This window comes from Dasypus novemcinctus, chromosome 17 (genome assembly GCF_030445035.2).
Source record: "Dasypus novemcinctus isolate mDasNov1 chromosome 17, mDasNov1.1.hap2, whole genome shotgun sequence".
NCBI classification, from domain to species: Eukaryota; Metazoa; Chordata; class Mammalia; order Cingulata; family Dasypodidae; genus Dasypus; species Dasypus novemcinctus.
The window spans coordinates 61,766,569-61,794,094 of record NC_080689.1 but is presented as its reverse complement, the minus strand read 5'-3'; the positions used below and the strand labels follow the sequence as shown (position 1 = coordinate 61,794,094).

General features: G+C 44.4%; 1 pseudogene; it reads left to right on the top strand.

Annotated features, from left to right (window-relative positions):
• LOC131273755 (factor in the germline alpha-like) overlaps positions 1–27,510 on the top strand; it is a 43,179-nt pseudogene extending 15,669 nt beyond the window's left edge.
• Positions 27,511–27,526: the final 16 nt, after the last annotated feature.

The following is a 27,526-nucleotide window of genomic DNA, read 5'->3' as shown; positions in this document are numbered from 1 at the left end:
CAATCAGAACAGGGCGTGGCTTCGACCAATCAGCCTTCCCCAGCCCCTATAAAACTGTTGCCTCTCCCTCAATAAAGTGGACTTGCGTGTTTACCTTGTCTCCGCGGTAGTTCTTCTGCCGTGCGCCCTCCAGTCCTGAGAGCCCCCGACAAGGGCCTGGCCTCCCTTGTCCCCAGTTCGTCGCCTGCTTCTCCGGGCGACCCCTTCGTCGCCGGCTTCGCCGGGCGACCCCTTCGTCGCCGGCTTCGCCGGGCGACCCCGTCAGCCGAACCGCGCAACCCCTTGTGAGACCGATCCCTCGTCTGCTGCCGGACCGACCCCTCGTCCCAAGTGGGACCAACCCCTCGTCCCAAGCGGGACCGACCCCTCCTCCAGAGCTGGACCGACCCCTCGTCCGCAGCCAGACCCCACCTCTACCGACCGAGCAAGCCGCCGCACATATCCAAGAAGCACAGCGCACTCCACTAGTCATAAACCCCAACAGGCCCACCGCAAGACATATACTTGTCAAATTATCCAATGCTCAAGACAAAGAGAAAATCCTAAAAGCAGCAAGAGAAAAGAAAACCATCACATACAAGGGAAGCTCAATTAGATTAAGAGCTGATTTCTCATCTGAAACCATGGAGGCAAGAAGGCAGTGGTATGATATAGTCAAGGTACTAAAGGAAAAAAATTTCTAACCAAGAATACTCTATCCAGCTAAACTAGCATTCAAGCATGATGGAGAGTTCAAAATATTTGCAGACAAACGGAAACTGAAAGAGTATACCAGCAAGAAACCTTCCCTTCAAGAAACGCTAAAGGGAGTCCTGCAGGAAGAAAGGAAAAAACAGGAAAGGCAGAGTTGGAGGAGAGTATAAGAACAACAACAACAACAAAAAAGACAAAAAAAATACAAACAAAATATGACAAACACAAATCCAATCAAAATATGGCTAACACAAATAATTCCTTGAAAGTAATAACACTGAATGTCAACGGATTAAACTCACCTATCAAAAGATTCAGAGTGGGACATTGGATAAGGAAATATGACCCATCCGTATGCTGTCTACAAGAGACACATCTTAGACCCAGAGACGCATGGAGATTGAAGGTGAATGGCTGGAAAACAATCATACAAGCTAACAATAACCAAAAAAAGGCAGGAGTAGCTATATTAATATCAGACAAAATAGACTTTAAATGTGAAACAATTGTGAGAGACAAAGAAGGATACTACATTTTAGTGAAAGGGAAATTCTGTCAAGAAGATCGAACAATCATAAATATTTATGCCCCTAACAAGGGTGCCTCTAAATACGTGAGGCAAACGCTGGAAAAACTAAGTGAAAGAATAGATACATCTACAATTATAGTGGGGGATTTTAATACACCACTATCAACTCTGGACAGAACATCTCAAAAGAGAATCACCAAAGAAACAAAACATCTGAACAGTATATTAGAGGAGCTGGATCTAATAGACATATATAGATCGCTACACCCAAACACAGCAGGATATACATTTTTCTCAAGCGCACATGGATCATTCTCCAAGATAGATCATATGCTAGGCCACAAAGAAAGGCTGAATGAATTCAGAAAGATTGAAATCATACAAAACAATATCTCTGACCACAGTGGAGTCAAGCTGGAAATTTGCAAGGGACAGAAGCCCAGATTTCACACCACGATTTGGAAATTAAACAGCACACTCTTAGAAAAACAGTGGGTCAAAGAGGAAATCTCAAAAGAAATCAATGACTACCTTGAATCAAATGATAATGATAACACAACATACCAAAATTTATGGGATGCAGCAAAAGCAGTACTGAGAGGAAAATTTATAGCCATAAATTCATATATCAAAAAAGAAGAAAGAGCAAAAATTGAAGAACTAACTGCACATTTGAAGGAATTAGAAAAACAACAACAAAGTAACCTAACAGGAAGAAGAAGGAAGGAAATAACAAAGATAAGAGCAGAACTAAATGAAATAGAAAATAACAAAGCACTTGAAAAGATAAACAAGACCAAGAGCTGGTTTTCTGAGAAGATCAACAAAATTGACAAACCTTTAGCGAGACTAACAAAGAAAAAAAGAGAGAAGATGCAAATACACAAAATAAGAAATGAGAAAGGCAATATCACCACTGACCCCACAGAAATAAAGACTATCATAAGAGGATACTTTGAAAAACTATATTCCAACAAAAATGACAATCTAGAGGAAATGGACAAATTCCTAGAAACACATAAGCAGCCCATATTGACAAAAGAAAAAATTGATGATCTTAACAAACCAATCACAAGCAGAGAGATAGAATCAGTTATTAAAAATCTCCCAACTAAGAAGAGCCCAGGGCCAGATGGCTTCACAGGTGAATTCTACAAAACATTCCGGAAAGAACTGACACCAATCCTGCTGAAACTATTCCAAAAAATCTAAACAGAAAGAACATTACCCAACTCCTTCTATGATGCCAACATTACCCTAGTACCAAAGCCAAACAAAGACATCACAAGAAAAGAAAATTACAGACCAATTTCTCTAATGAACCTAGACGCAAAAATACTTAACAAAATACTTGCTAATCGTATTCAACAACACATTAAACGAATTATACACCACGACCAAGTGGGATTTATCCCAGGTATGCAAGGATGGTTCAACATAAGAAAATCAATCAACGTAATACACCATATAAACAGATTGAAGGTAAAAAATCACATGATTATATCTATTGATGCAGAAAAAGCATTTGACAAAATACAGCAACCTTTCTTGATAAAAACACTCCAAAAGATTGGAATACAAGGAAATTTTTTGAACATGATAAAAAGTATATATGAAAAACCTAAAGCCAATATTGTTTACAATGGAGAAATCCTAGACACCTTCCCTCTAAACTCAGGAACAAGACAAGGATGCCCACTGTCTCCGCTCCTATTTAACATTTTCTTGGAAGTACTTGCTCGAGCACTGAGGCAAGAACCAGAAATAAAAGGCATTCAAATTGGAAAGGAAGAAGTAAAAATTCCATTATTTACAGATGACATGATCCTATACATAGAAAACCCTGAGAGATCTACAACAAAGATTCTAGAACTCATAAATGAGTTTAGTAAAGTCACAGGTTATAAGATCAATGCGCAAAAATCAGTAGCATTTCTGTACACCAATAATGAGCAAGATCAGGAGGAAATCAAGAAACAAATACCATTCACAATAGTAAATAAAAAAATCAAATACTTAGGAATAAATTTAACTAAAGAGGTAAAGAACTTATACACCGAGAACTATACAAGATTGTTCAAGGAAATCAAAGAAGACCTAAATAAATGGAAGACTATTCCTTGTTCATGGATAGGAAGACTGAACATTATTAAGATGTCTATCCTACCAAAACTGATCTACACATTCAATGCAATCCCAATAAAAATCAACACAGCCTTCTTTAAGGAACTAGAAAAACTATGAAATATATTTGGAAAGGAAAGAGACCCCGAATAGCCAAAGACATACTGAAAAAGAAAAACGAAATTGGAGGAATCACACTACCTGACTTCAAAACATACTACAAAGCTATGGTGGTGAAAACAGCATGGTACTGGCATAAGGAGAGACACATAGACCAATGGAATCGAATTGAAAGCTCTGATATAGAACCTCACATATACAGCCACATAATATTCAATAAAGCCACCAAACCCTCTCAACTGGGAGAGAGTGGCCTATTCAACAAATGGTGTCTGGAGAACTGGATAGCCATATGTAGAAGAATGAAAGAGGATTACCATATCACACCTTATACAAAGATCAACTCAAGATGGATCAAAGACCTAAATATAAGAGCCAAGACCATAAAAACCTTAGAAAGCAGTGTAGGGAAACATCTACAGGACCTTGTAATAGGAAATGGATTTATGAATATCTCACCAAAAGCACGAGCAGCAAAAGAACTAATAGATAAATGGGACTTCCTCAAAATTAAAGCCTTCTGCACCTCAAAGGAGTTTGTCAAGAAAGTAAAAAGGGAGCCCACACAGTGGGAGAAAATATTTGGCAACCATATATCTGATAAGAAACTTATAACTTGCATATATAAAGAACTCCTATATCTTGAAAATAAAAAGATAAACAACCCATTTAAAAAATGGGAAAAAGACTTAAACAGACACTTCTCCAAAGAAGAAATACAAATGGCAAAAAAGCACATGAAAAAATGTTCCAAATCTCTAGCTATCAGGGAAATGCAAATCAAAACCACAATGAGATACCATCTTACACCCATAAGATTGGCAGCTATGAAAAAAACAGAAGAATACAAGTTCTGGAGAGGATGTGAAGAAAGGGGAACACTCATCCACTGCTGGTGGGAATGCAGAAGGATCCAACCATTCTGGAGGACAGTATGGCGGTTTCTCAAAAAACTAGCCATAGATTTGCCATATGACCCAGCAATACCACTGCTGGGTATATACCCAGCAGAACTGAAAACAAGGACACAAACCGATATATGTACACCTATGTTCATAGCAGCATTGTTCACTATCGCCAAAAGTTGGAATCAACCCAAATGCCCATCAACCGATGAGTGGATCAATAAAATGTGGTATATACACACAATGGAATACTACTCGGCTGTAAGAACAAACACACTACAAACACATGTGATAACATAGATGAATCTTGAGAACCTTATGTTGAGTGAAGCAACCCAGACATTAAAGGACAAATACTACATGACCTCAATGATATGAAATAACCAAGCTGCCCTAGACAGCAAGAGACGGATCGATAGGCTTACAGGAAATTGGAGGGTGGAGGAAGGATGTGAGCCGATGTCTGCAGGGGTGGAATTTAAGATGAGATGGTGGTAAGTATGAACACAAAGAAGAGATAAAAGGGGGGCAAGGGGTTGCCTTTGGTTGGGGCTTTGTGGGTTTGAGGGTGGCTGGGGAGGGGTGGATGGGTAACATTGCCCAAAAGTGGGGGGAGGGAGGGGTAGCATACGAACACAGGAGAGGGTCAGGTGTTGGTGGAGAGTAAAATGCCGAGAAAATCATATCAAAATATAATAAAGAGGGTTACCTGTTTAGAATGCTCGGAGGGGAGGGTCTGTTGCAGGACAGGATCCTGGGAAATGTCTAAATGCTCATTCTGCCAGAGTGGGTGACACCATGGGGTAGAAACCCAAGTAGTGAGAGTGGGGGTGGACCCACATCCTGGGGAGGACTAATGCCATCAAATAGAGGGAACTGTATCTCTCGAGACAAAGGGTGGCTCCCAGGGCATTGGGGCAGTTGAGCAAGTTAGGCCCTGAACACTATTCCATCTATCTCTGGAAGTGGCTCCTCGGGAAACGGAGGTTGGCTGTCACTGTGGGCACCAAGGTGGAAGGGAAAATGGACGTTAAATGTGTGGAACCAAGGTAAATGGGGGGTAAGAGAGGAGTTTCGTGAGAGTACACAAGGATGGATATAAAACATGTAATATTACACCATAACATATAGGAGATGACAGACTGATAATGTAAACCATAATGTAAAACATAGGATAACTAAGAATGTAAAAAACTGTGTATCTTAAAGTATGCACCACAATGTAAGCACAGATGTCACCTTGTTAGAAAGCTATTGTCTCAGACTGTGTACATCACGTTAAGTAAATATGATGTGAATAGGGTGTAAGAGTATCAATGTGGAAGGGAAAAGGTTTTGTGGTGGATGTATGGGAGTGCTGTATATTATATATATGCATTGCTGTGGTCTAGGACTCCTGTGAAGAGAAGCTCAATAATTAGGGGAAAAAAAAAAAAAAAAAGAAAAAGATAGGATGTAGAATTTTTTCCAAGTCAACACGTATTCTTTATCTAACCTTTAAACCCATCGCTATATGACATTTCCTAGTAAGGGACCCTGACATTATATTGGGCTTCAAATTTCAGGGAGTTCTGGATCACAGAGTGGTTCAACAATGGCAATGGAGGGATACTGGTATGGGATACCATTGACAGGTGATATATGGCTGACAGGGAGCTATACAGAACATATGTCCAGGGTGCATGGTAATGTTTGGATATACTCATAGTGGCAACAATTAAAAACCACAGCAGGGGGTGTACGGGGTTCCTGGCCAGTGGTGCTCTGTCGTGGTCCCTAGGGGAGCAGTGACAGTCTCTCAGGTGCAGCGGCGGGGACCGGGAGGGAGTGAGGGTTCAACAGTGAGCCCCTGACGCTAATGACTATGCTTGTGAGCTGATAAGCCTAAAATAAGAACAAGGCCTACAGCAGCATTGTGCCTGGGAATTTCCTCCTGTCAGCCTTCATGTTACTCAAATGTGGCCAGTCTCAAAGCCAAACTCAGCATGTAAATGCAATGCCTTCCCCCTAGCGTGGGACATGACACCCAGGGATGAGCCTCCCTGGCACCGAGGGACCACTATCAACTACCAACTGATGATGCAACTGGAAAATGACCTTATACGGAAGGTTCAATGCAGATCGGCAGAATATCCCTGTCTACATAAAATAACATGACTTTAAAATGCTGTTTGACCTAATGTAAGGGGGAAATGGAAAGGAGAAATGAGTTTATATGGCTATGAGTCTCTAAAAAAGAGCCTGGTGGCTGTCAGAGGGATTGCCCTTATGCACAACTGAGCAGAGTCTGAGAGACAGATAAAGCAGATACAACCCCCAGTTATTGGTTCCTTTGAGGGTTAAAGAGACCCATGAGAGTTATGGTCATGGCCGATGGGGTTAACTACCAGGTCAGATGGCCCCTCATTGGAAATGGTGTTTATGTGTGATGAATCTGGACTCAGATGGGATATCTCTTCATAAGACTTTCATGCTAATGTGCTGGAGGTGCAGTTAGTGTTGGGGTTTAAGATATATTTAGGGGATTTGAATCTCTGGACTGACAATGTGATAGCCAGGTCCTGAGCCTCAACAGACTCCAGCACCTACAATCTGATTCGTTGGACTCACCACACTCAGCTAAGATGGAGTTGAAGAAGGACAACCACCACACCATGGAGCCTAGAGTGATTACAACTGAATGTGGGAGGATCGCATCCAGCATCCATGTGGTATCTGAGCATCCTCTTGACATAGAGGTGCAATGGACACAACCAATCCAATGTCCACATAGAAAAGGTGGCATTGGATTGGGAAAAGTGGACATGGTGGCTGATGGGTATGGGGAAAGGCAGGAAGAGATGAGAGGTGGAGGCGTCTTTGGGACATAGAGCTGCCCTGGATGGTGCTTCAGGGGCAATCACTGGACATTGTAAATCCTCACAGGGCCCACTGGATGGAATGGGGGAGAGTATGGGCCATGATGTGGACCATTGACCATGAGGTGCAGAGGTGCCCAAAGATGTACTTACCAAATGCAATGGATGTGTCATGATGATGGGAATGAGTGTTGCTGGGGGTGGGAGAGATGGGGTGGAGGTGGTGGGGTTGAATGGGACCTCATATATATATACTTTTTTTTAATGTAATATTATTACAAAGTCAATAAAAAAAAATTGCCGAACTCTGCCATATTATACTGTTTGATACCAAATATGGTTTCTAGAAACAAGACCCAGATGATCTGAACTGTAGCAAAAATACTTCTGCACCCCATATATCCGTGGTTAGAGAATCATCCAGAAGGATCACCCTGCCTGCCAGCTGTACGGTGGGCTTGAAAAACGAGGACAGGCTCTGGGCAGAGGGTGGCAGTGGCGACTCAGCATACATTTGTTACCAGAGCATGCTGTCTACACCTGGAGTTATCTCCCCCATCAGGAGACTGGTAAAGTGTTCCTTCTTAAAGTCATCTAGGTGTCAACGTCTATAACTTGAAGTATGGCTATTTCCATGCTAAAACATTACAACAATTTTGTGAAAACTTACCATGCTATTCACACTTCACATTGGTGTGATCCATTTAAAATAGATGAAATCACACTTACATAATTGTTCTACTTGCTGTAGTCCATGATTTAACTTGGGGTTCACTGTGTTCCTTGGATTTAAAACAATTCTTATTCTAGTAACATGCATACAACCTAAAATGTTTCCTTTTAAAAAATTTTTATTTTTTAATTTTTGAATTTCCTTTTAATTACATTCAAGTAGGTAGTTAGGTCCACAACGTTGTTCTCTAATCACTACAGTCACCACCATTCATTACCAAAACTTTTCATGATCCCAACAAGAAAATGAGTACATCTTGAGCATTAACTCCTAGTATTACCTACCCCCACCCAATCCCCTGGTAAATGATATTCTAGATTGACTGAGTTTTTTTCTAATTATTTCATATCCATGAGATCATACAATATTCTTTTGTGTCTGGCTTAGTCACTCAAAATGATATCTTCAGGGGCCATCCGTGTGTGGCATGATTCAGAATTTCCTTTTTATGGCTGAATAATCCATTGTTTATATACCACTCTTTTCTTCAATTGTGGATGGATACGTGGGTTGCTTCCATCTTTGGGCAAGTGTAAATAATGCCACTATGAACACAGGTATGAGTCCCTGCTTTCATTTCTTTTGGTTATGGAACTAGAAGTGAGCTTGCTGGGTCATATGGTAGCTCTGTAATTTGAGGAACTGCCAGTGCCTTCCACAGTGGCTGCACCATTTTACATTCCCACCAGCAATGAATTAATTTGTTCCTGTTTCCACTCATCAATACTTTTAGTTTTCCTTTTTTCTAATAGTAGCTATTCTAATAGGTATGAAATGGTATATCGTTATGCTTTTGATTTGCGTTTTCCTAATGGCTGATGTTAAATATCATGTGCTTTTTTTTTTAAGTTTTTCTTTGTTTTTTTTTTAAGATTTATTTATTTCTCTCCCTCTCCTCACCCCTACCCTGGTTGTCTGTTCTCTGTGTCTGTTCTCTGTGTCTGTTTGCTGTGTCTTCTTTGTCTGCTTTTGTTGTTGTCAGCGACACGGGGACATCTGCTTCTTTTTGTTGTGTCATCTTGTTGTGTCAGCTCTCCGTGTGTGCGGCACCATTCCTGGGCAGGCTGCACTTTCTTTCGCACTGGGTGGCTCTCCTTATGGGGTGTGCTCCTTGCACGTGGGTCTCCCCTACTCGGGGGACACCTCTGCATGGCAAGGCACTCCTTGTGAGCATCAGCACTGTGCATGGGCCAGCTGCACACGGGTCAAGGAGGCCCAGGGATTGAACCGCAGACCTCCCATGTGGTAGGCGGATGTCCTAAGCACTGGGCCAATTCCGCCGCCCCTCATGTGCTTTTCGATCACTTGTATATTTTCTTGGAGAAATGTCCATTCAAGTATTTGCCAATTTTAAAAACTGTCTTTTCTGATTTGTAGGATTTCTTTATATATTCTAGATATTAAATACTTGTTGAATATGTGGATTCTAAATATTTTATCTGCTTGATTAGTTTATATTTTTACTTTTATGATAAAGTCCTTTGTACAAAAACTGATTTTGATGAAGTCCCATTTATCTTTTATTACTTGTGCTTTGGGTGTAAAGTCTAACAAACTTTCGTCTAACACAAAGTCCTGAAGATGCTTCCTTATGTTTCCTTCTAGGGGTTCTGTAGTTCTGGCTATTATATTAGGTCTGTGGTCCATTTTGAGTTTTTTTGTATATGATATGAGGTATAGGGGTGAACTTTCATTCTCTTGCACATGGACATCCTGGTTTCCCAGAATCATTTGTTGAAGAGGCTCTTCTTTCCTCATTGACAGGATTTGGCAACCTTGTCAAATTAGTTGATCATAGATGTGAGGGTTAATTTCTGAACTGGGTTAGATTCCATAGTCTTTGTTCTTGTAAGTACCATGCTGCTTTGATGACTGTAGCTTTGTAATTAGTTTTAAAATTGGGAACTGTGAGTCCTCCAACTTGGTGGTTCTTCTTCAAGATGTTTTGGCTATTCAGGGGCCTTTACCCTTGTATATAAATTTGGCAATTGGCTTTTCCATATCTACAAAGAAGTCTGTTGAAATTGCCTGGGGTTGCCTTGAATCTGTAAATTTCTTTGTGTAAAATTGACATATTAATGACATTTAGTCTTCTAATGCATGAACACAGAATGCCCTTTCATTGGCCATCTTGGATTTTTTAGCAATGTCTTATAGTTTTCTGTAGAAGTCCTTTACATCCTTGGTTAGATGTTTTTTTCCTTTCCCATAGACATTTGATTTTTGTGGCTGCTATTGAATGATTGTTCATTACTAGTGCATATAATCACTACTGCCTTTCGCATATTGATCTTGCACCCTACTACTTTGCTGAATTCATTTATTAGTTCCAGTAGCTCTATGGTTCTTCCCTCCCCTGTTCCCCCATTTTTTTTTTTTTATAGATAATGCAATCTACAAATCAGGAAAGTTAATGTTTCCTTCTCAACTTAGATGGCTTTTTCTTTCTAAGGCCTAATTGCTCGAGCTAAAATTTCCAGTACAATGTTGAATTAACAGGGGGGGAAAGTGGACATCCTTGTCTTGTTCCTGATCTTAGAGGGGAGAAAGCTTTCAGTCTTTCACCATTAATTATATTAGCTGTGTGTTTTTCATAGATGCCTCCTTTCCTGTCGAAGTTTCCTTCTGTTCCTAATTCTGAGTGTGCTTATGAAGGAGGAGTGCTGGATTATACCAAATGCCTTTTCTGCACCAATTAAGATGATGACTTAGCTTTTCCCCCTTCATTCTGTTAATGTGGTATATTCAATTAATTTTCTTACATTGACCCACCCTTGTATCCCTGATAGGAATCCCACTTGGTCATTGTGTATGATTGTTTTAACATGCTGTTGGATTCAGCTTGCTAGTTTTTTGAGGATAATAAGGGATATTGGTCTATAGTTTTCTCTTACAGTATCTTTATCTGGCTTTGGTATGAGGATGATACTGGCTTCCAATGTGTTAGGGAGTGTTCCTTCCTCTTCAGGTTTTTTGGGGGAGTGGGGATGAGTTTGAGCAGGATTGCTGTTCATTGTTCTGGAACACTGGTAAAATTCCCCTGAAGCCACCTCCTCCTAGGCTCTTCTTTGTGAGATGCTTACTGATCTGATTTCTTTACTAGTTATTGGTTCACTGCTATCTATTTCTTCCTGAGTCAGTGTTGGTAGTTTGTGTTTCTAGGACTTTGTTCATTTCATCTAGGTTTTCCTATTCATTTCTGTGGCCTAGTGGTATTTTTTCATTTCAGATTTTCTTCCCCTCTTTCCCTCTTTCCACCCCTTTCTGCCCCCTTACCCTCCCCCTTATAGATAAATGGTTTTGTTGTTGTTGTTGTTTTTTTTTCAGATAACCAACTTCTGGATGATTTCTATTTAATTCTCATATACTCCACTCTAATGTCTATTTCCTTCCTTCTTGTTTTGCGATTGGTTGTTATTCTAGATCTCGAGTTTTGAGGTAAGGTCTCTTTTTTAAGACCTTTCTTCATATTTAAGCATTTAGAGCTAAAGATTTCCCTCAGCCCTACCTTTGCATCCCTTAAGTTTTTGTATGTTGTGTGTTCTCTTCCATTCACATCAAAATACTTCCTAACTTGCCTTGTGACTTCTTCTTTAACCCATTGGTTGTTTAATTTCCACATTTGTGAATTTTCCATTTCTCCCTCAGATATTTCTAGTTTCATTCCATTTTGTTTAGAGAATATACCTTGTATGACTTCAATATTTTTGAATGAGACTTCTTTTATGACCTAAGATATGGCCTGCCCTGGAGAATAATCCATTTGTATTTGAGAAGAATGTATATTCTGATGTTGGATGAAGTGTTCTGTATATGTGTGTTCAGTCTAGTTGGTTGAGAGTATAGTTCAATTCTTCTCTTTCCTTATTGGTCTTCCGTCTAGATGTTCTAGACATTATTGAAAGTGGTATATTGAAATTTCCTAATGTAGAACTGTTTATTTTGTTTATTTCTCCCTTCAAATCTGTCAATATTTGCTGAATATATTTTAGGACTCTGCTGCTAAGTGTATGTGTATATTTATAACTGTCTAGTTGCATTGATCCCTTTACCAGTATCAATGACCATATTTGTCCCTCGTAGCTGCTTTTGACTTAGGTCTACTTTGTGTTATTAGTATAGCTATACCTGCTCTGTTTTTTTTTGTTGTTTTTTTTTTTTAGGTATCAGAGCTTGAACCTAGGACCTTGTATGTGGGAAGCCGATGTTCAACCACTGAGCTTCATTGGCTGTCCTGAGTTGACTTTCTGTTTTGCTTGTGTTGTTGTTTGTTTTAAGAGGTACTGGGGACTGAACCTGGGGCCTCCCATGTGGGAAGCAGGTGGTCAACCACTTGAACTACATACATTTCCCTTCCTCCCCCTTTTTTTATATTACTACTTGCATGGCATATTTTTTTCCTCTGTCACTTTACTTTCAACCTACTTATGACTTTTGAATTTAAGATGAGTCTTTGTAGACAGCATATAATTAGGTAATACTTTATCCACTTTTGCCAATCTCTACCTTTTGACTGGGGAGTTTAATCTATTACATTTAAAGTAACTGCTGATAATGCAGTACTTTCTTTTGCCATTTTCCTATTTTGAGTTTGCAAGTTTTCTCTATATATATTTGACCCTCAATTCTTTTAATTCCTACTCTCATATTTGGCTTTTGGTACTACGCCATATTGAAAAACATTTCTTTGAAGATATTTTTCATGTGTTTACTTGGTGATTACCCGTGGAGCTGAAACTTAACATCTTAACCCTAACAGTCATTTAATTTGGTACCTACTTAAATAGCATCCACATATACCATTCCTGTATCTATCTTCTAGATCTCTGTCCTTTTTTTTCTTTTTAATGATGTATTTATTTATTTATTTCTGTCCCCTTCCCCCTCACCCCCCCACCCTGGCTGTCTGTTCTCTGTGTCTATTTGCTGCATCATCTTCTTTGTCCACTTCTGTTGTCAGTGGCATGGGAATGTGTGTTTTTGTTGACTCATCTTGTTGTATCAGCTCTCCATGTGGGCGGTGCCATTCTGAGGCAGGCTGCATTTTCTTTCCTAATGGGCATCTCTTCTTATGGGGCACACGACTTGCATGTCAGGCTCCCCTATGTGGGTGACAACACTGCGTGGCACAGCACTCCCTGTGCACGTTAGCACTGCTCATGAGGTAGCTCCACATGGGTCAAGTAGGCCCGGGGTTTGAACCGTGGTCCTCGCATGTGGTAGGCGGATGCCCTAACTACTGTGCCAAACTACTGGATCAAATCTGATTCCCACTCTGTCCTTATTAATTTGCATTTTAGCTGCCGCGGTAAGAATTAGAATTGCGTACCATAAAATACAACAGCCCTGGAGTAACTGCCCCTATGGTTACCTCTACCAGGAGTCTCTGTTTCTCTGTGTGTTTGAACCACTGTCTACTGTCCTTCCCTTTTACTCTAAATAGCTCCCTTTAGCATCGCCTGTAGGGCAGGTCTAGTGGGGGTGAATTCCCTCAGCTTTTGTTTATCTGGAAATGTCTTATTTTCTCCCTCATTGTTAAAAGGAAGTCTCACTGGATATAAAATTCTTGGTTGGCATTTGTCGTTTTGCAGCACGCAAAGTATTTCAACATACTGCCTCCTTGCCTCCACCATTTCTGGTGAGCTCCACACTTAATCTAATTGGGACTCCATTGCACATAACATTGCTTTCCTCAGGCAGCTTCAGAACATTCTCCTTGTCCTTTGCTTTCCCCAGTTTGATCAGGATGTGACAGGGTGTATTTCTTCAACTTTATCCTGTTTGGTGTTCTCTGGGCTTCTTGGATGTTCATATTAACATCTCATGCTGAGTTTAGGTAATTGTTGTTGCTTTCAACATTCCTTGTCCCCTCTTCTTCTGGGAGCCCCAGAATGCAAATATTAGTATGCCTGGTGGTATCCCAGAGGTCTCTTGGACTATTTTTGCTTTTTTGAATTCTTCTCCACCTGACTCATTTGTCTTGTGTTTAGGTTCAGTGATTCATTCTTCAACCAGCTCTGATCTGCTATTGAAAGCCTCCTGGGAATTTTTCATATTCATTATTGTGGTCTTCAGCAGTTCTGTTTGGTTCCTTTATAAAACTTCTAGCTCTTTGAGACTCCCACATTCGTTTTTTTTTTTTAATCCCCAAAAGTGTTTCATTCCTCTCCCCCCAACTTCATCTCCTTGAGTAATTTGAAGATCACTTTAAGTCTGTCTAGTACATCCACAGTCACGTCATCTTCACTGTCCTCTGGATTTGTATCTCTTTACTTTGAATGGACCATTGTTTCCAGTTTCTTTGATTTCTCATAGCATACTATACATAATCATATATCAATGTTAGCTCAGACTTATTCCTTGACCTGTTTCTTGAGTTTGTATCCAGCTCATGATATTACAGGTTTTCTTGTGTGTCAGGAGCTAAGAAAACCAAATAAACCTTAGCAGAAACCCCTTCAGCAGTTTGCAAACTGGATATGCATTGGCTGGACTCTCTGCAGGGGTGAGCCTTCTTATCAGGGAGGTCAGCCCGTGGTGAATGCAAAGTGCAGGGGCCTCCCTGTCTCTTCTGGCCTGTGTCTTGTGCTGGACTTGTGCTTGCTTGTGGTGTTAGGGGTTCCCTGTTTATGGAGTGTGAAAGCCCCCTGTCCTCTACTTCTCAGGCCACAGACCTTCTCCCTCTCCCTGGTGATCCCCTGCAGGGGGTAAAGCAGGCCAGCCTTGGCAGCCTTTGCCTAGGCCACTGGCCTCCATGGTTTCTCTCACTGCCTTTGTAGTCTCCAGTTGCTTTTCCCTGGGGGGCACATTCTGGGAAGAAGTTGGGGAACACCAGAGAGGAATTTCCTAATTTGGTCTTTCCCAGCTGGAGCAAGGCCAGGGCCCCTCAAAGGGAGCACTGGCTGGCTCCAATCTGCCCTGAGGGGACAGCCAGGTTGGGTGCCTAGAGCTGCTTCTATGGCTCCCCAAAGCTGTGCTTTCTTGACTTGGCATTTGCCTACCAAATGCGTCCCCTCCACTGTCCTCCCGCAGCTCTGAAGAAGTATGTCGTCTTTTAAGTCTCTTCTACTGCTTCTGTCCAATGTGGGTTAGAACATTGGCAGCTCTCAGCGCTGGATGCCCAGCAGTTTGAAGTAGCTAATCCAAAGGAGCATTTCTTTTTTGTTTTTAAAGATTTATTTATTTATTTCTCTCCCCTTCCCCTTCCCCGACCCCAGTTGTCTGTTCTCCTTATCTGTTTGCTGCATCTTCTTTGTCTTCTTCTGTTGTCAGCAGCAAGGAAATCTGTGTTTCTTTTTCTTGCATCATCTTGTGTGTTCTCCGTGTGTGTGGCAGCATTCCTGGGCAGGCTGCACTTTCTTTCACACTGGGCGGCTCTCCTTACAGGGCGCACTCCTTGCACATGAGGCTCCCCTATGCAGGGGAGACTCGGTGTGGCAGGGCACTCCTTAGGCGCATCAGCACTGTGCATGGGCCAGCTCCACACGGGTCAAGGAGGCCTGGGTTTGAACCGCGGACCTCCAATGTGGTAGATGGACGCCCTAAACACTGGGCCAAGTCCCCGCCCTCCAAAGGAGCATTTGGTCCATTCTCTTCCTCCCATCCCCTGGATCTTGGAACTAGTTTTTGTTCTCTTCTGGCACCAACAAATTATGCCAAGGGCTGGACCCCGCTGTTGCCTGCCACGAGATTGGGGGTTGGGTAGTTGTAACAGCTGTGCTGTAAGTGTGATTCTCTGGCATTTATTTCCATGTAGCAGAATTTTCTCCCCATTGTTCCCTAGATGCTGTATGGTATTCTACTGGACTCCAGAGTTTTGAAATAGTTGATTGAGACAGTTACTGTCTAATAGTTCCCGGAGCTTCCTGCTTTGCCATCTTCCCACAATTCTCTGGCTGCCCTTTATATGACTAAAGGTTCCTGGCTCTGGTTAGAGTCCTGTCCAGCTTATCCAAAGGGGATGGCTATGTAAGGTTTTCAGGATCCTGGTCAGATACCCTAACTGGAGACCCAGTGCCAGCTGATATGACACATTGGACTGAATGCTGGTGTGCAGAAGGGCCTAAGATTTGGGAGGCAGTTTGCAGAGTAGTTTCCTCTTCCTGCCGTTGGAGAGGACCTGGGAAGTAGAATCCTGGTGCTGGCAAGGATGGGCATTTATTTTGGGAGGCTGGGGGTAAAAACAGGTAGTACAAAATCAACATCCCTGGAACGCAAAGTCCTTAAAGTATATAAGAATTTACTGATGGCAGGGATGGAGATTGACTTGTGTGGCCAGAACAGGTTCACTTGGTGATTGAATTGACAAGGGTGTGTGCTGACAGAGGGACTAGAGCTGTGTGTAGACACAGCATGTGGTTTTGGTAGAGATGGGGATTAAAAAAAGTCCAGGAGAGGCTCATGTAGAACTGGTGGAGTTTCAGGATGGAGGCTTTTACTGTGTAGGGGTTGGGTATTGCTGGGTGGTAAAGGTGTTTGCTGCCTCACTTTGTTTTTCTTTGTCGTGCACGGCTATGACATGGGTATTTCTCATCATTCAAGAGTGTGAATCTTTTGTTCAGAATTGTCTGTGATATTGTTGAGGCTGTGACTCTGGAAAAGGGACACATGGGAAGTGGATGTGGCCCAGGTGACTGAGCTCCCGCCTACCACATGAGAGTTCTGTAGTTCACTGTGGAATATCAGGAATTGGTGTGATGGATAGGCGGGGCAAGCTGACATAACAAGATGATGCAACAAGAGATATAAGAAGAAAAAACATAACAAAAGACACAACAAAATCTTGGAGCAGAGGTTCCCTTTGCCTCCTAAAGAAAATGAGCAAGATAACAAGATGATGTGACTGGCGGGCACAGCAAGCTGATGCAACGAGATGATGCAACAAGATACACAAGAAGAAAAAACATTGAGAGACAAAGCAGGGAATGGAGGTGGCTCAAGTGAGTAGGCACTGCCTTCCCATACCAGAGGTCCCAGGTCCAGTTCCTCTGTGCCTCCTAAAGGCATAGCACACAGCAAATGCAAACAGTGTGGGGGTGGGGAGAAATAAATCTCAAAAAATAAATAAATAAATAAAACCTATCAGTTTTGGAGTGAGATGCCATGAGAGCTGGGGGACACATATGGATGAAGACCATGTGTGGGGCCTGGATATGGCATAGTCAAAGATTCAAGTGTTGGCATGTCACAGGAGCTTCCTTGGAAAGCTGCGGTCACCCCTCGGGCTGAAGTGTGGTTTGCTGGCCTGGCAGGGGAGCGGCCGCGGTAGGCCTAATCCCGCTGCCCCCATAATAGGGTGGTTGCTCGGGCCCACCGCCACCCCTGAAGGAAGCTCGGCATGGGCGCAGAGTGCCCTCGGGTCTCCCCTTCTCGGCAGCCATGCTTCCGCGGCCGCCCCTCCTCCCAGATGGCGCCACCCGATGCCTTGTGGGGCGGCACCCTTCTTCCTTCTCCCTGCGCAGGCGCAGGGCAGAAAATTCCAGTCTGCCCTTTTCCCCTCCCCCGACAGCAGCAACAGCCAGGTGTGGGCGGAAAAATCCAGCCCGCCCTTTTCCCCTCCCCCGACAGCAGCAACAGCCAGGTGTGGGCGGAAAAATCCAGCCCGCCCTTTTCCCTTCCCCCGACAGCAGCAACAGCCAGGCGTGGGCGGGAAACTCAAGTCTGCCCTCCACCCCAGCAACAGCAGCAACAGCCAGGTGTGGGCGGAAAAATCCAGCCCGCCCTTTTCCCCTCCCCCGACAGCAGCAACAGCCAGGTGTGGGCAGAAAAATCCAGCCCGCCCTTTTCCCTTCCCCCGACAGCAGCAACAGCCAGGCGTGGCGGGAAACTCAAGTCTGCCCTCCACCCCAGCAACAGCAGCAACAGCCAGGTGTGGGCGGAAAAATCCAGCCCGCCCTTTTCCCCTCCCCCGACAGCAGCAACAGCCAGGCGTGGGCGGAAAAATCCAGTCTGCCCTCCACCCCAGCAACAGCAGCCACCAATCCCTAAACCCTGCCCCTTCCCCCAGCAACAGCGACAGCCAATCCCTAACCACCACCCCTCCCCCGTCCAGTACCGCCCACTGACCTTTCGCCAGCAACCAATCAGAACAGGGTGTGGCTTCGACCAATCAGCCTTCCCCAGCCCCTATAAAACTGTTGCCTCTCCCTCAGTAAAGTGGACTTGCGTGTTTACCTTGTCTCCGCGGTAGTTCTTCTGCCGTGCGCCCTCCAGTCCTGAGAGCCCCCGACAAGGGCCTGGCCTCCCTTGTCCCCAGTTCATCGCCGGCTTCGCCGGGCGACCCCGTCAGCCGAACCGCGCAACCCCTTGTGAGACCAATCCCTCGTCTGCTGCTGGACCGACCCCTCGTCCCAGGTGGGACCGACCCCTCGTCCCAAGCGGGACCGACCCCTCGTCCAGAGCTGGACCGACCCCTCATCCGCAGCCAGACCCCACCTCTACCGACCGAGCAAGCCGCCGCAGAAAGCTGCTGAAAGAAGGCTGCTCTGTGGGTGCTGGAGTCCCACTAACCCCCTCCTCAGGTTGTGATCATCGGTGCATAAAACTGATCACTTGGGAAACTTCCTTTAACATTTTAAGCTCTGAAATGAGATGGCCTAGACGGTTGGGATAAACTTATTAGCACCCTGGAAACACCCCGAAGCCTTCTTGTCTCTCCTTTTCCCCAGGTAGGAGCTACTTGTGACAGGAAAATTTCCCCCTGAAGCTGCCCTAGGCTTCTGCTTGGGGAGGGGCTCATCTGCTCCAGCGTTCCCTCAGGGCAGGGCTTCCTAACAAGGGGCCTGACTACTTGAAACTCAGACATTCCTGTGGGGATATGTCAGTGTGGGTGTGATATATTTATTAAATAGTACACAGTATAGTGTGGACTTAGTAAGTGGTCTCTGGTTTTCACCTGACTAGCAAAGGGGTCCATGGAATAGGAAAAGGTAAGAATCTCTGACCATGGGAGGCTCACACGGCATATTCTGAGGAGTTTGGCTAGAAGAGTATTCCAAACTGAACTTTGCTTTGAAGGAGATGTTCTCTGGCTTGTCAGAGTCCCCACCCACCCCTTATTGTATCTCACTAGCCCATTCGACTTGTTCAGATGTCTAACTTGGTAGCCCTGGACTAAGGACCTTAGCGCTCAGAGGGAAGGCTATTCCAGTGGTTCACTGGGCTCTGAGACTTGACTGTTTCTCAATCCTTGGGGGTGGTTTAAGGGCTGGTGCTGGGGTGGTATGTGCTCTGGAAGTTGTCTGGCAGTTTGAAAAGGTGAGGGATCCAGAGCAGGTAGATGGGATGGAAGTAACCTTGGAGTGATGCCCCTTCCAGTGGTGGATCTCCAGGCTGGGGCCACTGAACAAGCGATGAAACCAGACACCCAAGGAAGACTCTTAAGGCTGAATCTGACTGAGATAAGAAAATGTCAGAGGGAACACAGGCTTCTATCTCTTGAACATGAGAGGGAGATTCCCTTTGTGGGAACTCATTTTTCTATGGGGTAGAATTGAAATAATCGTGGAAGTAGGTTTATGGTATGGAGTTTAGCATGTTGGACAAAAACTCTCACTGGTGTGTGCTGCCCAAGCTTGTCAGTGAGCTGAGCATAATTCAAAAGAGCCAAAAATTCTATTTCTGACGTCCTGGGCCTGGTGCTTAAGTTGACTGAAGTTAGTCCTCATCCATCCTAGTGGACTTCTAGAAGAAATGTTTCTAGGAGACGCTAGGAGAGGCTTTATAAAAGGCATGTCTCATTTGGTATAGCTGTGGTGTCCAGAACAGATCAGGGACAAAATGGCTCCAAGGACCATGTTAATGGCAGATCTTTTAATGGGAGGAGAAGGGGTTTATAAAAAGTAGGTTATTTTAGGGACTCTTCTGGACTTCTTTGTATCACTTCCTTTCTCTTTGGAAAGATTTTCCTTTTTTTTTAAATAAAAGGTTTATTTATTTTATTTTATTTCTCTCCCCCTATCCTGTTGTCTGCTCTCTGTATCCATTTGCTATGTGTTCTTCTGTGTCCACTTGTGTTCTTGTCTGCAGCATCAGGAACCTCTGTCTCTTTGTTGTGTCATCTTGCTGCGTCAGCTCTCCATGTGTGCAGGGCCACACCTGGGCGGGCTGCACTTTCTTTGTGTAGGGCAGCTCTCTTTATGGGGCGCACTCCTTGTGGGCATCAGCACTGCACATGGGCCAGTTCACCACAAGGTCAGGAGGCTGGCGTTTGAACCTTGCACTGCCTATGTGGTAGATGGACACTCTATCCTTTGAGCCAAATATTCTTCGATTTTTCCCTTTTGGAATGTGTCCTTCAGGCAAATCAGGTGTGGAAGACAAGCCTGGGGCACCTGCTTTGTTGGGGAGACTTGGGGGAAGAGGAACCAAGTGGCAGAGTCCCCCAGCATTGTGAGATCTGGACCGGGACCTCAGGAAGAGACTGAGGCGCTATCAGGCTTGGTGGCCAAACCTCTACTTTTTATGAGGGGTTTGGGGAAGGATCATTTGTGGGACTTTCCCTCTGGATGTGCGAAGGCCTGGCTGTGGCCACAATGCCTGGTTCTGGTCTCTGGTTCCTGCTGGACTTTCATGCACCCAAAGCAGGATTGTCAGTTATGAACATGACTTAGATGGGAAGAAATGTGACTTTACTTTCTTACCATCCTCAGCTTGTCAATGAGTTCCCTAATAAACCCTCATAATTCAGATGATAGGAACCTCTATCTTGCCCCTTTAAGGCCCATCATCTTTGAGTAAATAAAGAACCATGTTCAGGATTTAAAGTCAATGTCTGAATCCTTGTGGGGGTTCTTTGCCTCTTAAGCATCCTCTGTCTTTCCTCACTCCAGATGAGTATTTGTACATGGAGGCTGAAATGAGAGTCAGTGATGTGTTGGGTAGAGGATGTGGTGATAATGTTACACCCTTGAGCCACTTTATTCTGCCAAACTACCCTCAGTGTAAACTAGTGGACTAGAAAATTTGAGTTAAAGCATTTGACTGTTATCAGTGAGTTTCTTCATGGTTTCAATATCTGAACTGCCTGATTATGATTTGAGTGACTGTCCTTTTAGTCATGGATTCACTTTTCAAGTTGAAATTTCAGAAAATTGAGAATACTCAGTGATCTTACCACCCTGGTAGAACCACTGATAGAAATATACTAAATGTTGGTTTTTTTCCCTATACAACAGAATTAAGTTTTCTTAGGGTACATAACATTGTGTCTTGTTTTCTTTTATCATTGGCATGTTCAGAGGCTACTTATGTAATCTCATTAACAAATTTTAGAAGTCCACCAAATAGACAGTTCTCTGCCATTCAAACTGGCTTGATTTATTCTCAAACATGGCAAATAACTTGACATGTTTAGCCCTTTCTCCGTGTGTACTTTTGTGTTTTAGGATAGATCCTGAGAAGTGGAACTCCTGAGTCGTGGGGTGTAGGTACGCCCTATGACTTGATGTACGATACCACCTTCTAATACCAAAAGGCTCCTGACCTCCTCACATCTTAGCCAGCAGCGGGATATATTAATGGGTACTTTAATGGGTACAAAATGGTAACATTAAATTGAAGAATCTATCAGTGAAACTAAATGTTCTACATTTTGGTTAGTTACATTTCTTCTGTCTGCTGTTATCCTTCAGCTGTTTACAATAGGTTTTCTTCTGTTTCAGCCTTCCACAAGTATGAAAATTGAAAAGGCCCAGAGCTACTTTCTAGAGAAAAATAAGTGCAGTCTTGAAAGTTTTGGAGATTCTGAAATTTTTCGTGGTAACTCATTTAACATCTACCCTTTAAATGACCTTGCCTGTGACAAACTTACTGAACTCTATTTTTATCTTAACTTTATAACTTGAAGAAATAAGCTTCAGGGCCTATAGCACTTGCAGTGTCCCCCCGCTCCCCTCCCACTCTTTGGGGTTCTCTATCTTCTCTAGGACTTACACCTAATATCTTACTCTATTTTCATCATTTAGGAATAAGGGACTGTTACCTGTCTGGGGAAACTAGCCTTTAACAAGAATAAAAACATAAGCTATAGTGTGTGGAGTTGTACACTTTGACCAATGGGAGTGAGAATTTAGGGCTCTCTAAATAAATACACAGCCAGGGCTATATGGCACAATTGTGCAAGTTAGACACCCAAGGGCCTTGACCATGAAGACAGTCTTCACTTTTTACAATAACTAACAAAGATGCAGGACTTAATGTACACTGGGTTTTGTTCACCATGCTTTGTACATGCTAATTTGTTCTCACAACAATCCTATGAAGGAGGTACCACTATCCCTGTCTTACACATCAAGAAACTGGAACAGAAAGGCTGAAAGACTTGCACAAGGTCACATATAAAGTGGCAATTCCTTTGATAACAGCTACCCCCTGTTTAAAATTCCAAATGCCTCATCTGTGGCAATACCTACAGTTGCCTTAAATTTAACATTCCCTCCAGCCTTACCTCTAAAGCGGGATTTTTGGTTTTCTATCTATTGGATTTGGGGACTTTGTCTTCATTGGGGTCAGTGAATAGAAACAGAAAAGAATGGAAGAAGGATTGGTGAGAGGCCAATTTTCTTCATTAGAGAAGAAATGGTGCTGTCCACGGAAGAAAGGAAGGGAGGAGGAAGGCTAAGGGTTCCTGATGGTATAAGACTAAGTTGGATAAAGACTTGCAAAACTTCCCAAGGTGTTGAAAGTGGGAGTTCTTTTGATCATGGGACTGTGTGTCACTGGGTCTCAGGGCAAGGACAAGGAGGCCCCTACTGACGTCATACGCCCTAAGTGGGATCTGTGGAATGAGACCAGTCTGCTGGTTCTAGGCTCCTGAGGGGCACTGGGGAACTAAGACAACCAGAGTCCTGGGAACAAAATGCTCTGGTCTTTTGTTCAGAGGCATTAGCCCTAAGGCTCAACACTGACTCCAAGAGTAACAACTCTGGTATATAGTAAGTCCTGCTGGGCAAGTCATCACTTGAAAAGTCTCCTTTCTGAAACCTTCCTGTAGCTTCCAAAGGACTGGGAAGGAGGAACTAATAATGACTTAGCCTAGATCCCACTCCCAATGCCATGAGAGACTTTTGTATCATGAAGGCTGAATACAGTTCTAACTATAGCCCTTGACATTTAGAGCTTCCATGAGGGTGACAATTGGAATCTGGGGGTCCTTACTCCCGCTCCCCTGTCCCTGAGCCTGTTGGTTTTTCTCCGATATGGCTGGAGTTATAGTTGCTGGAGTTATAGATGTCTCACTTTAATTAGTAATTAAACCATAAGAACTTGGTGTACCAGTTTATTGGCATGACAATGCTGGGGAGTAGGATAGGAGGAGGGCAGGCACTGTTACCCCTTTCTCCTTATGCCATAAAGTCACTGGGACTGAGTCTGGGGCTCCAGGCTCTGGACTTTCTGTTCTTTCCACAGGCCTCACCACAGAGTTGGTTGAATGTTCATTTATCTGGAGGGTGGTGTCTCTAGGACATCTAGACTTAGAATTAGCCCCTGACTGGTTTGAAAGCACTGTCTTGCCTCTTATTAGAGAAATTGTAGGCTTACATCCTGCTGAAGAGTTCCCATATACTACCCCCCATTAACACTTCTATCCTTCTTAACCTTCAATTGAGTTCCCTCAAATGCAGACTCTCAGACAGAGCTTTAAGTAGTAGTTATTACGTGAAGCTCCAACAGGGCAGAGGGAGGAAAAGCCCGTCAAAGATGTATACCTGAGCAGGCTACTGCTGTGGGCAACTCTGGGAGGCACTGTGGAACGTGCCCCAGCGTTGTCCCCTCAGCACTCAGGGATGAGGAAGCCAGGTGTATACTAAGCCTGACCATCATTGAACTTGGCCAGATCCCAGGGCATGTGGCTTCCTCCAGCACTTCCGGCCTGCCCTAGGGGAAGGCCAGCCAGAGTAGTGCCTTGTCACCCTCAGATCTAGGCAAGATTAGCTACTACTGTGAAACCAATCTCGATCTTAGCAACTTAAAACAATGTGCTTTATCTCAACTGCTGTGGGTTAGGAGTCCATTTGAGCAGTCTATCTATATCCTCTGTTCTGAGGTCTTTAACAAGGCAAAATTCAAGGTGTCAGTCATAGCTGGGGTCTCATCTAAAGGCTTGACTGGAGTTGTTACTGGGAAAACTCAATTCCTCTGGGACTCTTTGGCTGAGGGCCTCTGATTCCAGCTGTCTGATGGATGGAAATCACCCTCTGTTCCTTGCCACATCGGCCTTTCCAATATGACTACTGGACTAACCAAAGCATACAAGCCAACGGGCTCTAGAGTGTGACAGGATGATGAATTTTATGTAACCTACACAGAAGTGACATTCCATTCCCTCTGCTATGTTCTATGGGTTAGAAGCAAGTCACAGGTCCTGCTGGCATCTCGGGAGGGATTCTGTAAGGATGTGAAGGCCAGGAGGTGGGGGCGACTGAGCCACCTTAGAAACCACCTAGCATTCATGCTGCTTGAGTTTCCCATACTTCCACCTGCTCTCCAGAAGTGACTGCTGGCTAGAAGCACTTGTCACAAAGACTTGGAGGTTTAAAATCTTGCAAATCAGTCAAATGTAACACTAAAATCCTGACCTGGCCCTTGGTGGCTAGCCAAATGTGAGTTTTGGGGTCTGACATTGAGTCTCCTGTGCTTTGCTGTCCCTTGTTTAAGGCCAGGCATCTCACACTTTCTGCTGTAGGAGCTGTGAATCTTCATGGTCTCACAGGGATAGACTGTGGGGCCAAACAGTTAATGGTTCTCATTGAATTTCAAGGTGAGTTTGGATTTGGGTGTGTGGGTGGAAGGGTATGAGACCTTCAGGAAGAATTTCTGACAGGTTATTCATGTGGAAACTAACATAAAGAAGAAAGAAGTCTTGTTTCTTGACTGACACTTGAAAAACTCCTAAGGACACAGACTTGTGCCACTTTCTCAGCACCTGTAATCAGGTGGTGTCTGGGAGGAGCTGGACACTTTAAAACTTTGTGCCATTTCATATAACACTTCCCATCTGAACCACGTCTACGTGTATAACTCGCAGGTAGTAACTACACAGTGTGCTGCTGCCACCACCATCCATTGCCAAAACTTCCCTCCCCCTAACCAGCGGCTGTGTGCTAGGGATTAGCAACCCATTCCCCACTCCTGCCTCTGGTAGCCTGTCATTGTTCCATGTGAATGTGTAGTCTAGTTATTTTGGGAGTGACTGTACAGTATGTCCTCTAGTGTCTGGCTTGTTTTACTCAACATGTCTTTGGTGTTCACCCATTTTATGGTAGGTATCAGAGCTTCATTTGGTTGTACTTATTTTTTTTTTAAAGACTTTTCCCCACCCCTCCCTGGTGTTTCTGCTGTCTGTTTTTACTTGCTGTGTGATTTTCTATATCCATTTCTCTTTGTTCTCTTCTCATCTTTCTCTAGGATTCAGAAGGATTTGATCTTGGGGACCTGTGCTGTGGAGAGAGGTTCCCTGTCAATTGTGCCACCTCAGTACCTGGTCTCTGCTGTGCTTTACTTTGATACTCCCTTTGATCTTTTTCTTGTTGCATCATCTTGCTGCGAGACCCAGTAGCATGTGCACTCAGCTGACCACAGGCACACTTTCTCTTTTCACCAGGAGGTCCCAGAGGGTGAACCTGGGTCCTCCCCTATGGCAGGCAGGGGTCTTATCACTTGAGCCACATTGGCCTCACTGGATGCACGTTTTTTTAGACCCAGTTCTCTTAGAGGACAGTCACTCCCTCCCCCACCTCTCTTTTTTTTTTCCTTATTTTCCTTTTCAGAAAAGTACAGTGTGGACAGTGTGTTATATTAGTTGCTTTTTTAAAAAAATCACATTTAATAAAATTTTAGGGTAGCAACCTTAAATCTGAAACACAACAGCATGTAGCAATGGGATAACCTAGAGCAGCTTTGCTCTTGTCTCTGGGAGGCCATGCCATGGAATGCTCTGGAACCAGGGCCCCTGAGTGGAATCCTGGCTGGGCCACCCACTAGTGTGACCTTGGGCGAGTTACCAAACCTCTGTCCACAGATTCTTCACCTGAAAAATGGGAATATAGTACCACCCTCAGAGCTCTTGTGTGGGTTAAATGAGTAGAAGTGCAGGGAAAGCCTCAGAATAACGCCAGGAGCCACCAGCGGCTTGTGACTTGAGACCTGCATGCACCAGGGAGGGCATCTGAAGGCGTGTGGCCATGCAGTCTCAGACCTGGTATTTCTGGACTAAATGAAAGCTCCTCATTCTAGGATCTCGTTTTGTGATTGGTCTTCACTTACCTGTGATGCCAGGGCCCTGCCTTCCCCCTGTTTTTGCTCGCTGGAACTAACAGTGTCACAGCCCCCCAAAGTGTCTCAGACAGGTCACCTCGTAGCTTTGCACAGACGGGCTCCTCAAGGGGGAGCCGAGTTTGTCCTGACTCTTCTAGCAGGTTTTGACAGGAGAATGGGCAAGGGCTTGTGGACTCGGTACTTCTGGAGAAGGAATGGGAATAAGTGGGAAGCCCTGGGTGGGGGGAGAAGGTGCAGGAGTGGACGTGAGGACGCTAGAGCAGGAAGGAGCTTTCCCTGGCACTGGCCAGGGACCGCCTGCTGGTGGTTCTAGGGCCCTTGTGGTGGGTTCTCTTGGTCAGTGTGCAAAGGGGTCACGTGGGCTGCTTGTTTCCAAACTTCAGTTCCTGGGCTCACCTGCAGAGACTGAGCTCGGGCAGGCCCCATGGTGGGGTCTGAGGGCTGTGGTGGTTCAGGTCCTTGGGGGAGCAATGATCTGGGGGGCCGTGACGGGGGCTTGCCCTGCAGACACAGCCTTCCAACCCCTTAGAGGGAGTGTTGACTGAGGGGAATTTTGGGTGCTGGTAGCGGGCCTGGGGGTCTAACATCCAAGGTACCCTTTGATATGCTGCTCCTCGAGGGCACTCTTGAGAAACACTGCCAGCAAGTATTAGACCCCGAAGCTGCCTTTTTAGGTACACTGTCATTTTATGGTTGAAGATGAGACCCAGAGAGGTCCTGACTTTATCAAGGTCACACAGCGAATTAATGGCAGGACTCAGACTGCAACCAGGTGTCCTGGCTCCGCATCCAGTTTCCTCCTCACACCTTTTCTTGAGGAGTGGGAGGTCACCGAGGATGAAGGGGTGAGGCGAGTTAGTAACTAGAATTTAGGGAGCTGGACAAGTCCCATAACCCCAGCGGGCTCAGCAAGACAAAGATTTTTGTCCTAGTTGGAAATGGAATCAGAATTAGTATAGGGGTAATCTTGGCTTTAAAATTAAATTGTCCAATAGTTCCTATAAAAATCACTAACAGCGTTATTTCTAAGCCCAGGATGTACCTACTTCCTGGACAAAAACCTTCTAAGTGAGGCTTCATTTTTCACCCAGGGAGGATTCAGATTTCCCCCTGGTAAGTTACTGCTATTAGCTCTCGACTGCTGTGAGGGCTCCCTAGTGGGTGAAGGTGGGCGTGAGAGCAGGGCAGCTGCCCGCGGGGGCCCGGGACTGCGGCAGCGCGGGGCGGGCACTGCAGCCCCCGCCCTCCCGGCGCCCGCCCCGCGGCCGCTAGAGGGGGCTGTGCGGGC